Source organism: Pteropus alecto, unplaced genomic scaffold (genome assembly GCF_000325575.1).
Source record: "Pteropus alecto unplaced genomic scaffold, ASM32557v1 scaffold65, whole genome shotgun sequence".
Taxonomy (NCBI): Eukaryota; Metazoa; Chordata; class Mammalia; order Chiroptera; family Pteropodidae; genus Pteropus; species Pteropus alecto.
This window is the reverse complement of record NW_006439191.1, coordinates 7,059,190-7,075,212: the sequence shown is the minus strand read 5'-3', so window position 1 is coordinate 7,075,212 and position 16,023 is coordinate 7,059,190. Positions and strand designations below refer to the sequence as shown.

Sequence of the window (16,023 nt, the reverse complement as noted above, 5' to 3'; positions counted from 1 at the left end):
GCCTTTTCTTTTTTTATGTAATACACAGGAAATATCCCTCTCCAAGAGCACATAATTTGGCCAATAGCCGCTTCCTAGGTTCAGAGCTGTCTCGCCACCTATCGTGAGTTCTCCAAGATAAAGTTTGTAATAGCACAGTTTTCGCCGAGTGTCACCGAGTTGCATAAACTCAAGGCATGCTTTGGCATCCAGTCACTCTGCAAATATTTATTGAGCAGAGTTCACCGGGGTCAACAGGATGAACTGGATGGTGGTTGTTCCTCATCCCTAGAATTTACCGCAACCCACGCAAAGGCACAGGCACTGTTTTGTTTCTCGACCAGGCATTTGAATATTGAATGAGGGACATCAGACCAGGTAGTACCTTCTCCTTGTATTAAAGTATTGACCATTGGGGCGGCAACACAGTTAGATATAAAATCCAGGTGGCTGCTGCCTGGGCTGAAATTGACCCCCTTGACATCGGAATATCTAGAAGCAGAAGACAGGGCCCCAGGACTATGGAGTTGACAAGCGAGACCACGTCTGGTTCTCCTAATTAATATTTTGTCCTTTGGAACCTGCCTACAATCTTTCAGACAGGAAATCCAGATCTGAGGCTGTCTACTTAGTTCAAAAGAACCGGTTAAAAAGCAGAGGGTAGAGGAAGGGGTTGGCATAGCGTGCACAGTCGGTCGGTTTGTCATTGGGTAGAAATTGGTTCGTGATCCGTGATGGTCAGTCTTTTGTGTCAACCTATGCTATAGCAGCCAGCTATGCGATAGCAACCAGCTATTGAATCAGACACTCATCTAGATGTTGCTGTGAAGGTATCTCGTAGCCGTAATTAACCTCTGCAATCAGTAGACTTTATGTGAAGGAGATTCCTGGGTAATCTGACCCAAGTCCAAGTCGTTGAAAGGCCTTAAGAGCAGAACTGAGGTTGCCCTCTGGAAGAAGAAATTCCACATGTGGTCTGGAGCATCAGTTCCTGCCGGAGAGGCTCCACCCTGCCCTTGCCGACAGGCACAGATCTGGGACCTACCTAGATAGTCCCATAACTGCAAAAGCCAATTCTTTGCAGTCTCTCTATCCACATAGATAGGAACATGTAAATACAGATGTCGATATGTAATATGAATATATTATATGTAATTACTATTATTACTATATAGCTATATAACTGATATTGATATTATATTAATATAGAGACACTTATTAATATATCGCCTACTGGTTCTGTTACCCTGATCGATACTGAGCATCATCTTGTCATTAACCTAGAGGTCATAAACCATGAGCTTGGTGATTTTTTTTCACTGGATCAAATACCAGTGCCCAAAGATAGTATGTAAGATGAGCAATGACCTTCAGGGTATGTCTATACCACAACAATACAGAATTTTCAATCCGATCTCAACGCGGAAGCCAGAGCTGTCCTACCAAAACACTGTTTAATACCCCGGCTGATTTACTCCCACGCTCGGTCAAGGGCGAAGTCTCTGTGTCAGCATCCAGACCTGTGAGATCTGGCTCTGCTTCTTGGGCCACGTCACCCTCTTGCTCCTATGCCCCAGCTGGGCCCTTATGTTCCTCATAGATGCCACGCTCACTTCTTATTCAGGACCAAGACTCCGTTTTTTTTTTTCTTTATAGCACTTATAACCATTTAAGATCTTCTATACTCACTGCCATGATCGAAATCTATCTCCTCTAAAACGTAAAGCTCCACGAGAGCAGAGACACCTGTCTTATTCACCACTGTATGTGTCCCCCGTACCTGTGCACATTAGGTAGTCTGTTAATATCTATTGAACGAAATGATGAATGAGTGAGCTTGATTCACTGGCGAAGTCAGCCAAATAGGTGAGTTGGCATCATTTAGATAAAACAATCGATTTCCTGATTTTTCATTTTCTGCCAGATATTTTCCCCCACACACATACCGTTGCAAAGGGCACTGACTTGCAATCAAACCTTTTTCAGTCGCTTTCCACTTGAACTTCCCTGCAACAGTGGACGTATTTGGTCATATCTTTTGTGCTTAGATCTTGTCTTCTCTTAGTTTTCATAATTCGGCATTATTCATTCAACAAGATCCATCTCTAAAGTGACCATTTCTAAAGTGAATTCTTCCCTGATTGTCTTGCCAGAAGTTACCTTCCCATCTCCTAAATCCTCAAAACATATCGCCATTGCTGTTCATATGACATGTGGCCTTGGCTGCCTCCTTCTGCAACTACATATGTATTTGCCAGTGAATTCTGGGGGCTCAGAACTGTGCTTTACTCATCCCTGCCTCCCTACAGAAACCAGTATAGTGTCCCCTTAGTGGTGACTTTCCAATTCTTATTTTTTGGAGCAATGAATAGATAGATAGGCATCCTTAGTAATTTGTCTGGTCAGTGAAATAAAGGAAAAAGGAAAAAAGAACCAAGATGCTGAGAAACGGGGAGAGAACAATGAAAAACACGTTCTCCACACTGTGACCAGCTCAAACCTCGTCTTCACGCACCCTAGGCTGTTGCCCTGGGTGCCAGGGTTAGGGCACAGCAAAGAATGAGGCCCGAGGGCTTGTTTGGTGAAAGGGGTTTTCATCTGAAAAAGGTCTCCCCTCGTGTCTCTGGGATGTTAGACGTGGAAATAAAGAGGGAAGAAGGGACCCAGACTTGCTTTTATTTCTCATCCATTCTTACTGCCAGCCTGTATTGTATATGGATCTGTGTACTGACTGTCTGTCCGGTGAGCATCCAAGACCTCAGGGAGTGAGGGCTGACTCTTTGTTCACCACAAGCCCCTCACTGCCTGGGATGACGTGTGGCACACGCGGGTACTCAGTGTTTGTTGAATGAATGAAATGGCCTAATCAAAGTGGTCGGTAGTGCCAGATTCTGTCCTGTCAGGTCTGTTTATTTTCTCAAGAATAGTCAATATCCTCCTTCCATAAGTCTGGTTGAACAGTTGTTTTATTCAGTCACAACTCATTTATCTGGTGACACCATCGAACCCTGTAAACACTTCGATTGCAGGATTGTGAGGCAGGATCACGCTAGCTCCTACGGATGCAGACGGACACAGATGTAGCGTCGTGCATATTTTCAGCCCTTGGCTAAAGTGACTAAATATTCCTAGGGGAATTTAAAACAGGTTTTCTTTTTCTTTTTCTTTTTTCACTTTTTGAAAGCAATTAACAAAAGAACTTGACGTCAATTCTACAGGTGGCAATGGTGGCACCACAGTGTGAGTGTACTTAATGTCACTGAACTATACACTCTAAAACGGTTAACATGGTAAATGTTATGTTAGGTATCTTTTACCACAATTAAAAAGCAAATAAAAAAAATTAATAACATAAGGAGATTAAGCCCACTCATATTATGACTAGCTAAACTGTCCATCAATGAAATTCTCTCTCTCTTCGCTTCCTTTCCTTTATGCTGGAACTCATATGCCTTTCCGTGTTTTGACCCCAACCTGAGGTGTAGACATACCAGTAGAGAATGATTTGAATGTCTAAAGACGACTCGATACATTCCTACAATTGCAGTGCCCACATGGCACGTGTTTATTTTCCGAATACTCTTGAAGAGCGTACTACTGCTTCATCTCACGTGCACGTTCTGTGCAGTAAACCGCGGTACGGCCCATAATTTTACCCTGAACGCTGCCGTCCAAGGGAATCTCAACGTTCTTCCACCATTATTTATTAGTTCCTACATTTATTGCTTTTGAAAAGCTCAGAAATATGGGCGACGTTTGAAACAGCTTAATTAAACTTCAGATGTGTGGTTCTGATGAGGCCGGCCTAGAGCCATGGTGTTACAAGATTCTCAAACAGCATAATCTAATTAACGTTTTTTTCTAGAACACAGAGGTCATAAACACACAGTGATCCGAAACACTCCGCATCTCGCCAGCTGGCATCTTCTCATTTCCAGTTTCCCTGCACTGTAATTTTGCTCCCGGTCGTGAGAAACGGTGGAGTTCTCCATTTTGGTAGATCGTATTAAGTTCCATGCTATTCAGTTGAGGTATTTTTTAATCAGCTAATTACATGTTAGTTAATAATAGAACGCTGCGTCAACAGTCAACCGTCGAATATCATTTTTAAAGAAATTGCTTCGCTCTTGCCGTAGGAGTGTCTGGAAATGGGATTGACCTGTGACAACAATATGATTACTCAGCGGTGCGTTATCGAATTATAAATAAACGCATGTGTATTGGATATCGGTATTATTGGGAATAACAACATCAACAGCAGTAACGACACCTGTAAGACACAGATTTTAATTTTCCGACCAAAATAACGTTTTCCATTACTGTCGTCCATTTTTTACTTTGTCAGTGAAGACGAGTTAAAGGAGAGTGAATCGCACTGGGTGATTAGGCCCGTTGCTGAAATCCCATTTGCAGTTCTGGCTGTGAAGGTGACAGAGGCGGCCACCTTGCGGTGTTCAGCTGGTCAGCCCCTCAGCCTTCCACATCCCATCTCGGATCCGATGGGTCATCACATCCTCGCTGTGCACGGATCAGTGACGATGCCACAGATGTGACGCCCTTCCCTGCAGGCCGTGTTTGTCTCTCCAAACGTGCTGGTTCAGACCTTGTCGTCTTCAGATTTATTCCTCGTCCTCCCCTGCTCTGCTTTGCTTTGCAGAAAAACTGCCCCCCCTGCAGGCTGGGTTTCCCAGGCCTCTAAGTCGACCAGTTGCCTTCTGGACTCAGCCCTCGAGAAATAAACACCAGTAGCAACCTGGAGGATGCAAGGAAGGGCGGGCAGGTCACGGAAACTCTGTCTCTGCCTCCGGTGGCATCTCTCCAGCAGCGGCAGCTCTTCTGCCGGCTTGATGGGCTCCCCACGCTCCCTGCATCCAGCTCAGAGGTGGCGGCACCTTCTCACCCGTGCTAATTTCTAGGTTGCCTCATCATCTCATTAGACTGTCACCAACATAACCAGCTCCCTACGCGAAGGTCCTACCGTTCTAAATACTCAGTGCTTTGTATTCCCCGACAGGCCAGGACTGAGATGCCAGACTAAAAATCGCAGTCTCCTGAGGCTAGATCCATTTTTCCTTCATTTCAGATGCTCATTTCTCAACATTTTTTTATCACATCTTTTTGATGCAGGACTCCATAAAATATGGGGTTTTTCTCTTTTCCTCTTTTAAAGAACGTTTTGGGTTTGCGAGAAGAGAAAGAAGCAGCATGGGGGGAGGGCAGCTGTGTATAAGGCACTAGCTCATCGTCTGTATCCTGGGGTTCCCCTTTTTCTACACAGCAGGGCACGCATTCTTGATGAAGTCACACACACCCAGGGACATGATGTCATCTTGCTTATTGTGTTACAGACAGGTTTAATAGTGCATCGTTGCGTCTTAAACCCCGTGATGGAACACACTCTTCTCCAGCAGCCAACCCCAGCATCCATCTGGTAGACATGTTAGTCACCGACCCCAAGAGCTCAGCGTGTTTCTCCCCATTGAGAGAGAACAGAAATGACTCTCGCAGATTTAAAGCTCAGTTTTACAACGCACCGATGACGTCATCATCACGAGTGCTTTTTTTCTTTGTCTCTTCTTTCTCTGCCTTTTTATTTTTTGCTTCCTCTCTCTTCCCCCTCCTTTCTGCGCTTCTCAGACCTCACCTGAGATCAAATAGCGTAACAGAGGGACACGCGTATGCTGGAAAATCATTGGCATCTGTCATAGGCCAAACAATCTGGAAGCTTTTCTACCACCGTCCACCCAAGGGCTTAACAGCTGCATGGAAGGATCAGGCACCATATCTCAAGGAAACCTTGCCTATTGTGGGAGACCCATGACTTCTAATGTGGTAAAGAAAGTGCCCCCCGTTGGTTTTATTAATTGCCTTCCACCCACTTTTCCAATCTGGAAGCTACAGAATCATTTTGACCGCTCTCTTCCCTCCCCATCCCTACCCAATGACAGTGTGTGCTCGCTCTCTATTTCCAGTCTTGCTAATTACTCCCACAGCCGACCCAGTGACAGCCAATGGTCTGGCCACGCTCACCGTTTCCTGAATTCTCCATGGAAGCATTCGCATCTCTCTTGTTGTTTCTGTTTTTGTTGTTCTTCCTTAGCCCTTTCACAGCTTGGAAAAAACCCGACTTATAATTCAAAGTCCTTCGCAAATGTCCCTTTCTCTGCGAATATCCCAGATCGCACACAGAATTGATCTCGAAGTAAATATATATGTATATATAAACTCCCAAGGATAAGGGGAACAAGAGAGAAGAAAATTCTGCAAGCTGGAAAGTAGATAGATAAACAGTAAATGAGTTAGATACCCGAGGAAAAGAAAGACTAAGCCAGCATGGAGAAAACTGAAAACAAACCCAGATTTATAGTACATAATCTCCAAAGGCTCAAAATTTGGCCTCATCTGGTACCTTGAGAAGTAGGAGTAGAAGGGAGTGGATAAATTTTAAAAATCGGTTGGAAGCATTTTTTATAAGAAACGGGCAGATCGCCAGTTCCCTGGCTCACTATGCCAGACTGTTCCACCCCAGTTTATTGTCTAGAAAGAGCAGCAGGCACAGCTGATGGTGCAGATGTCTTACTTTAAAAAATGGTGCAGTGCACGCTAAAAGCAAACACCCTCTCTCTGTGTGTCCTCTTGGCTCTCAGAACACTAGCTGCTGGGCATGACATTTAAAAAAAAAAAAAAAATCTTCCATGGGAAATATTTCTTTGCCAAAAAGAAGGATAGAAAGAAATTGACAGCAGAGATTCTCCATTAAAACCACCCAGCCAAATCACTCTACAGTAAAACTGACGGTTAACAGTCCTCGTTCATGCTCTTGGAACAGCAAATCAGCTTCTGAGTGCCCTGCTCTTACACGCGAAAATTGCCAGACCCCGGAGGAGAGCGTCCAACACGGAAAATGCAGAACCAAGAAGAACCCATGCTCCTCCCCCAATCCATCACACAAAGCAACTCGGCTAAGACGATGATTTGCAGAGAAAAGAAGACTTCGATATCTAGAACTTTTTATTGCTGTTATCAGGGAGATAAAATATAAATGCAACCATGCAATGAGAATCAGAGATTATTTTTTAAAGGAAGGAAGACGTTGTTAGTAGAAGAGAAATGTATGAACATCATAGGACTAGGACGAGTAGTCCAAAATCCAAACAAAAAACGGGAGTTCCAGAGAGAATAGAGATATGGAGAGGAGGAAAACATCAATAAAATTATTCAAGAAAACTTTCCAAAATGGAAAGACCAGATTGAAACAGCTTACCAAATACCCAGTTAAGGAAATATGAGTAGACTCCTATGAAAGTAAATCATCGTGAAATTTCAACAGAGAGAACTTAAAGGTTTTCAACGATGAAAAAGAAAAATAGGTCATATACAAAGGATCAGGAATCAGCCAGACTTTAGACTTCTCGGCAACCCCGAGAGGTCAAAGGCAATAAAGCAAAGCCTGCAAATTCTGAAGGGAAATGATCTCCAACCTAGATGTCTAGACCCCGATAAACCGTCAATCAAATACAAGGGTAAGATAAAGATATTATCAGGTCAACGACATCTCGAATATTTATCTCGCAGTTTCTCTTGCATGGAAAATAACTAGATCATGTGATCATCCAAGAAAGGTTATTAACTAAGAGAAGACATGGCATCCAGGAAGTGGGAAACTCAAACAGGAAAAAGGCAAAGGAATTTTCAAGATGGCCGGGCAAAGAGATGCCAGGATGGAGCTATGCCCTAGGAACATGGCGACCACCAGTCCAGTTCGAGGAGCTCAGAAGGCTTGGGAAGAAATTCTGGAAGATGAGATTGAATGGCAATCAACTGGCCCTGAATGTCTTAAGAAAAAAATTCAGACAAATGACAAAGTGTTTGAGGTTGAATTAGTAACAAGTACATATAAAACGAAGTAAATTTAGAAATGAGCAAAAAAAAGTAATTCTAGGGAAAATTACAAGTTGTGCAGAAAAGGAAATGTAAACAGATTTTACATGACTCATCTATGAAAACGATTTTCATAGCCATGATAACAGAATATTTGCTTTAACCGGAAATGCAACATAATGTTATGGAGAGGCTGGCGGGCAGAAGGGTACACACGTGCAGTGAAAGGAATAGGGCAAAGTCTCCTCTTTCCTAAGGGAAAGCCAATAGATTAATTCTAAAACTGAAAAATCAAGAAGTAGCAATGCAACCGTGCCATTAAAGACATGGAAATAAGCAGTACGATAATCAGCTAAAAGAAGTGACAGTGGCTATCTCTGGGGAAAGAAAAACTCTACAGGACAAGAGCTACAAGATGCTGGCACTTTTTTCTAAACGATTTTTTTTTTTTTTTTTTTTTGGTAAATCTTACAGAACTACGAGGATGCTTAAAATCTGTGAGCTATAACATTGGTCAAAAAAAATCCCTGTCAGGCAAAGTTAATTGCTCATTCTTCCCTTGCGCAACTAATGTCCCATGAATCATGCTGCTTCATGGCTACCTTTGTTTCTGTCAGCCTATAAACCCTGAGCTCTTTTAGGCAGGACCTTCTCGTATTCATATTTGTTTCCTGGCTCACCACAGAGCTGACATTCAACAAACATTTCTGAAAAGACTTAAAGAATTATTGGCCCTAATTCCCCCACATGGTATTATAGAAATCGAGTCTAAGCCCTCTTTCAAATAAAAAACTACCAAGTATAGCCATGCACAATATAAAAATGTTTTTGTCAACAACAGACTGGGTATATGATGGTGGTCCCATAAAATTATAACGGAGTTGAAAAATGCCTCTCGCCCAGTGATGATATAATGTTGTAGCGTGAAAGTACCATAACCATATTTTTACTGTATCTTTTCTATGTTTAAATGCACAAGTACTTACCATTGTGTTACGGTTGCCTACAATATTCAATACAGCCGCATGCTATGCAGGTTTGTAACCTAGGAGCAATCGGCCGTATCATTCGGATGATAGGTATTCCCTTTGTCTACAAAGATACCATGAAAATCCTTGTCAAATGCCTTGTCCAAGTAGCAAAAACTATAACAAAAATGAACATTTATCATATATGTGCCAGACAGTATGCTTAGAACAAATAATGTCAATTTACATATTAAAGCTCATTAAGTTTTTACAACTCTTACAACTACTGTATTTTTCTGATCTACCAATCTAGTAATACCATCTTTTTGCTGCATATATTTGTCAAATGAATTAAATGCATATTGTCTTTTTATACCTTCTCTTGGAAAGAAGTCTGTTCAACGTTCCCAAAAATCCTGCGGTTTTTCAGATTTTAGCGTTTTTGACACAAAACTTTCCTAATAAATTTAATTATCTAATGCCTTTCCTCAAGAATCATACATCTCTCAGAGGACTACAGCTGGAAAACACCATGCTGGTCTTTTATTCCAGCTTTTCCAGATCTTTATACTAATTTACTACGTGTTTCGCTTCTTTGGGACTTTGTAATTATTCTATTCGACTCGAATGCTTCTGTCTCTTCCCACATTTATGACTAAAACTTTTCCTATCCTTTCTCATAAGTATCGCATATTCCAAAAGCATTGTGATGATTCTCCAGGGAGAAATTTCTTTCTCATCTGAAAAATCTGGATTTTCATAGGTGTCTTCCGTGAGGTTCTATCACACAGAGCCTCAAATCCTTATCCCCACAGAACTCCCTCCATTATTCTCAAAGTTCCTTAAGGTCAAAAGACTGTCTTTTATTCATATTTTTATTCAGAACTTTACCTATTATAATAACTTACTCATAGTAGATGCTTAATAAAATCTGTGCATTGGTCCAGAACCTTAATCTATTGTCTGCTATAGTTGTCACAACAGGCGCTCTGTAGGAGATCTTGTTGGGGATAATATGGCATTTGTGTACTTCCCAATACCTCCATGGACGTACAGAATTCTGAGTGGGAAAAAAATTACACATCTGAGGACCAGTCCATCTCAACGAGGTGACAGCCTTCTCGGTTTCTGAATCTAGAAGTAGACTTAGAGATTTGAAAATAGGAGTCTGAGATTCGATAGCTATGTGCCTATCTGACAAAAACCACCCATCCAATCAGCAGTGATGGGGAATCTCACATCTCCTAGGGCAGGGATGGGGGATGAAAATGTCTGCACCGAGGAGCTGAGGGGCCTGGCCTTGACCCCCCTCCACTCCCGTGGACAGGCTGAGGGCTCTAGTCCCTAGACTGTTTCAGGGGCTTCATTACTTCATAAAGATTACATTGGCTGCGAGAGTCACAAGCCCAGAGATTGAAGAGCAATCACATCCGTGAACTCTTCGAATAACAAATTGTTTGCTCGTGCTTCGGATGAGCGTGATTGGGTTGCCTCGTTCTAGACTTAGCAAACCTCTCCAACTAGTTTTCAGATGTTTTTGATCTTCAAAAATCAAAGTCCGTTTGGCTAAGCACGATCCCCTTAATTTTTAAAACCCACACACAACTTTATAGGAAATGTTGCTCGCATTGTTTTGATGCATTTACATGTTAAATCATCAAAATATTGTTTGGCAAGGGTGTTTTGAAGTCCAAGCAGCCTTTATAAGCGTTTTTTATAAGCTGTTTGTCTTAAAAACAGGAAGCTTCATTTTGCCAAGAATAAACAGACAGAGCTGAAGAGGCAGTTGGCACAGGATCGAGTGGGTCCTAAACTTGGCAGCGCACCTTCCCCATCCTTTTATTTCTTGTTTCCCTCCCCCAAACCAGGCCCTAAAGCCAGGCTAGGATGTACGCAGCAACAGAGAAAACAGGAAGAGAAAATAAACAGCAAGCGGAGGTAACATGTTAGCCACGCTTTAGTCCCCGCCCTGCTTTCAGAGACACCAGGGACCTGATGCACTGAGAAACCGAGGCACTGGAAGGTCACCCTTTTTCAAGGTCCCAGTGCAAATTCAGATCCAAGCCCAGCGACCAAGATGGCACTCTTCTCGCCTGCTGTCTTCTGCCCTTCCCCTCAGCCATCAGCCCTCCCGGGGACAGAGAGGACACACAGTTGACACCCTCCATTAGGAAGATGAGCTTGTTTGCAATCTCGGGGCAGCTGTAAATCACCACATCTTGCTCTTTGATCATGTGTTTTCAGTCTGTCAGAGAGAAAAGCCCTGCCCAGTGTTTATTCTGCTCGGGTCCCAGTGGCGGGTGTGGGACACGGCGACGTGGGCGGGCAGCACCGAACAACCGAGCACCTCACGGCAGGAAGAGCGCTGCTGGCTGCACTCACCGCCTTTCCCAAGAACTGGCAGGTCCCTTCGCCTGGTGCTCTGGTTCCCAGAGGTAGGCATCTCTGAAATTTAGGTAGACTTCCAACTATTCCGAACAAAACGCAAAGCACTGCCTGGCTTGCATTTCTGAAGCCAGCTGGTGCCAGAAACCTATCTGAATTTTTTCCTTTTTATATCCCAATTCTGAGCTTAGTTTTCTTTTGACATTTGGGCTTTAGAATTTTAGGAAAAGGGAGGAAGGCAGAATTCAACAAAAACGCTATTCAGCCGCAGTTAACCAACATTAAAAAAAAAAATGAAGTAATCATTTCAGTGAGTTTGTAGACTCGCATTTCAAAGTAATCTGCCCATGAAGTTGAAAAAGACTTCATATTTTTCTCATCCCGCCCCTCACACCAAATCAAATTAATACTAAATTCTATCTTTTTAAAAAATCATGAGACACATAGTTTATCTGTTCTCTCAAGCTGTCTCTGAGCCAGTCGAAAAGTCCCCCACACTTAAAATGATCAAATATGCACGTGGAATTTTCATTAGAAGTTTGAGGGGCATTGGGTTGACCCAATTCAATTGCTAGAGCATGTTTTCCACCTGTTACCACTTATAAAAAAAAAAACTCATTCCACCCCCCAGTGCTAAAATTATGGGGTTATTTATACCCCAACATTTGGGGAAGCTAAAGAGGTGAGATAACGGAATGAAAATATACTTCGCTCTTCGTCATTTTTCACAAACAAGCGGTTCTCAATGTATATGAGAACTGAGGACGAAACAACACTACATGTATGTCAAGAAAAGACCGAAGATTTTTTAAAAGCTGTTTAAATGCCTCTGAAAGGGATAAAGAGTTTTATTTCCCTCATCCTACGTTTCCTCCCTCCCTTTGAAGAAGGCGTAACCGTCTAAGTTAAGACCGTTTCTATATGGGAAGAGTAATGACTGCATAGTTGACTAGGCGTGCGTGGAGGGAATAGAGCAGCCCAGGGAGTTTGGGCTAATAAAAGCCGTGCAGTTGGGCAGAGTACGGACAGAGGCGATGCGTAGAGGGTGGAAAGCACGCAGAAGAGTGAGCTGTGGCCGGTTGAATGGGACACGCACAGAAGGGAATATTCCGTCATTGACCTCATCGAAGGCAAACAAACATAAACACGGGGCACAAGACAAAAACACAACACTCCTAATAGGAACGAACAGGGATTTTTATTTTCGATTAAATGTCTGCATGTTTAAATCGAGCGTATACCATCTCGGAGCATCTGAAATACAGAGGTCATCAGTGGCGGGAGGGACTGCCAACATCACGGTGACATTTCTGAGACTCTCCCAACTGTCACCTCGGATTGGTATGATTAACTAAATTTGGGGAGGGAGGATGTGCCTTAAAAGTAAATGTATTATTTAAAACTCATAAATTGAAGTAATAATACAAAGCTCAATTTTAGTTTAGAAGCAAATCAAATAATATGCGCATTGTTTTTCTCGTTAACTTATAAGCCGTTCTTTCCTATCTGATGGGACACATTCTCTGTAGGGATAGAGAGAAAACTCTGTTCTTCTCTTTTGGATTGTCATCTTCAACAGGCAGCTATTACCTCGAAAAAAGAGTTCGTTATCTGTCTCCAAGCCAATTTTTCCTCCTCTTTCTTTTCCGGTCCGTGGTATCATGAGTCTCTCCATTGCCCACACTGAGCACCTTGAAATGACCTCCGACCGTCCTCTTTCCCACCATGTCTGCTCCGCCTCCGAGTCCGGTCAGTCCCTGCTCTTCAGTGCCTCTCCCCGCTGTCTTCTGTCTTAACGGCCCCTGCTGGCTTCCCAGCTCAGCCCGAGTCATCTCCATCCTCAGCTCTCCTCCTTCTTCCCTGCTGGGGTCCCTGTTTCCACTCTTCTCTCCATCCCATCAAACCGAAACATCATAGCCGAACCCAATGTCCATGATGTCTCTTTGCATGATTAATGCAAAGCGGGGTGGCTACTTCACCAATGCGTGTTCTATAAATGGCTATCTTTGATTCAAGAGCCTTTAATTACTGCCCCATTGCCCTTTAAGGAAAGTCTGAAACCTTCCATTAGGGATTAGATGCCATCACTTATCTATTATTATTTCTAAATCTCATGTCTCCCCGCTCCTTTCTTTGAAAACACCACTCTGGTCAAATTGGTCTATCCACAGTTTCCTTCCAAACCATCCACAGTTTCCTCTCCACGTCCAGGTTCGTAGGCAGACAATGGTAGGTACTTGGACTGGATTAATATATGGAGTTAAGGCTGGGACTGTCCCTTTGGCCATTTGCTATGGATGAGCATGATGAGAGATTCCTTCTGCGGAGAGAAGCAATGCAGTGGACGTACAGACAGAAACGAAAATGAGAGCATATGTGGCCACAAAGAGAGAGAGTCATGCAAAAGACCCCTGATGCTCTCCTATTGCAGGTCGAATCTCAATGAGACTTTGTTTCCAGGAGATGCCATTTTAGTTTTCATTATGTCCCTCTTTAAGCCTCGATCCAAACACTAGCTTGTGACATAATGTAAGGCACTCCAGCGAAAACAACAATAATAGTTGATGTTCATTACATCCCTGAAACCATCCCAAGCATTTATGTGAATTTTCTCATTTACCTCTCAAGCAGAATTTTGAGGTAGATGCCATTATTTTTCCCCATTTATAGACGAGAGAGCCGTGGCATTGGTCCAGTTAGTAAGTGAGGGAGCTAGGTTTCGATGCAAGTTCTCTTACTCCGGGGTCCACCCTCTTAACCATCAACTGTGTCCTTGTGTGAATCTCATCAAACCTCACTTTCTCTTTATATGTGGTTAGTATTCCTGACCTTACCTATCGTGCAGATTGAAAATGATAATATATGTGTAGATGCTTCGTAAACTTTATAATTCTCTGTGTTAAGATTTTGTTTTGCTTCGGTTTGATCCTGGTTTAACCATGTGTTGATTTTGATCATTCATTCATCAGTGTATCCATCCAAATAATTTACAAATATTTACTGAGCACAACATATGCAGTGTATTGTGATATGTTGTATTAATGCCTGAGGTGTTTATAGGCACATATAATGGAGAAGACAATTATGTATATATTATCTATCATCACCATAACCCCTCTCCCAGCTTTCGGATAATGATGATGGTGATGATGATGAATATTCTTATTACCAGATCAGAGCTGTAATAATGTGAGTCTTATTTATTAGGCCACTAATAAAATTGTCAAAGTTTACATTTCACAGGGTTAGGATAAATGTCTAGAAATATGATCTTGTGAATCGATGCCAAAACATTACCACTCCACTAATGCACTAGAACTAATCAGTGTATGAGAAACCACCCAGCTGAAAAAAATGATGCCTGGCTTTATTTTAATATGCCCAAGTGTTAGCATTAATTTTATAGCTGCTCTTCCAAAAGAAAAATTTACCTTGGGAGATATTTCTTTCTGGCGAGTTTATACTTTATTCATTTTCAATTTTCAAAAAGTATAGAATCCAAGCAAAGAGAGATAGATTGGCTTGATGATTATTTGAAAATCCTTCTGGGGATAAGAATGCTCATGACCTTAAACCCAGTATTTCAGATCCGTGGATAATCCTGGATAAATACGAAAACTTATTTTTCCATCCTGGTATTTCTAGGTCGCATGCTGTTCATATCCCTTCTGATAACACGTTCATTCTTTGTATATTTACAATTTGGTTGACTCGGTTTTAACTCGGGTAGTTGAAGATCATATTCCAATCTTACCTCCTCGCAACTACAGCAGGAACCTCTAACCCAGTCTCCCTACCTGAACTTGGTGGTTCGCACGTGTCTCCTCCACCCACCACACATTTACAGTCTCCCGAGTTACTACTATGGCTCTGTAAACACACCACTTAGTGGTTTATAACCCAGGAAGAATTATCCTCAGCTTTGACCCAACAATGACCATTTTAACGAGGGTGTTTTGGGGTACAAGGGAAGGAAAATTCAACTCGAAGTCGTCTAAACAAGGAAGAAAACTCAGTACTTCATGTGAACTTTAACCTGGTTTTCAGGCAGTGTGTTTGGTGTGTCGACCATACTCTTTTGTTATATTCTCACCGTTGTGCGTTCTCCATGAGCTGGCTTCATGCTCAGCTGTCTTCCTTCGTGGTGAACGAGATGGATGCAGTAGTTCTAGGCTCCCAGCTGCAAAATGCACAGTCCAGTCCAGTTCCCCACTGTACAGAAGTCTTGTACATTTGTCATTAAGTTGGATTGGCTTGGTCTTGGGCTACTGAACGTTCCTGGGCCAATCATTGTGGCCCCCAAGAGTTGCGATAATGTTGATGAGCTTACCCCAACTATAGCTCACCCCTGGAAGAGGATATTGAGGTCAAGCCCACAGATATGACATGGGTAACTACACGATGCCGGGGGCCAGTGTAATGGGGAGGCAACTGCGGTCTACCCGTCGTTACACAGCATTGTTCATACCCCGTTTCTGTACATAGGCTTTCAAAAACTCTCAATTACACAAACTGTATGAAGTTCCCGCAAAAAGAGAGGTAAGACAAATTCTCACCCAGCTAGTGACCCCATCTCTGAATCTAGGATTACTGTGTCATAGGTGGTCCCCTTCACCAGAGCCAGGTACGTCTCTCACCATCCAAGAAGTAACCCTAAAGTGCCAGGCACCTCTTGCGTAGCACCTCAGATGCACTCCGCTTGACCTGCCTCTTTTTCTCTCCCACCGTCATGATGCCATCCTGCACGTGGGATTCCATCAGTGTCTTGAAGGTACAGCCCGGTCCCACCTCACCCTGGTCCTTCCCTGTG

At 42.8% G+C, this 16,023-nt stretch overlaps 1 long non-coding RNA gene across 6 annotated transcripts in view; it reads left to right on the top strand.

Moving 5' to 3' along the window:
• The window catches only part of LOC107195959, a 304,896-nt gene that overhangs the window by 255,004 nt on the left and 33,869 nt on the right, over positions 1 to 16,023 (top strand). The window contains exon 7 of one of the 6 annotated variants that reach the window (XR_003047556.1): positions 4,116 to 9,307. The exons of 4 other annotated variants lie outside the window; for them this stretch is intronic. This is a non-coding gene — a long non-coding RNA (uncharacterized LOC107195959). Of the gene's footprint in view, positions 1 to 2,132; positions 3,122 to 4,115; positions 9,308 to 16,023 lie in introns of those variants that run through there. One more of the 6 variants, XR_003047555.1, reaches the window with a different exon arrangement.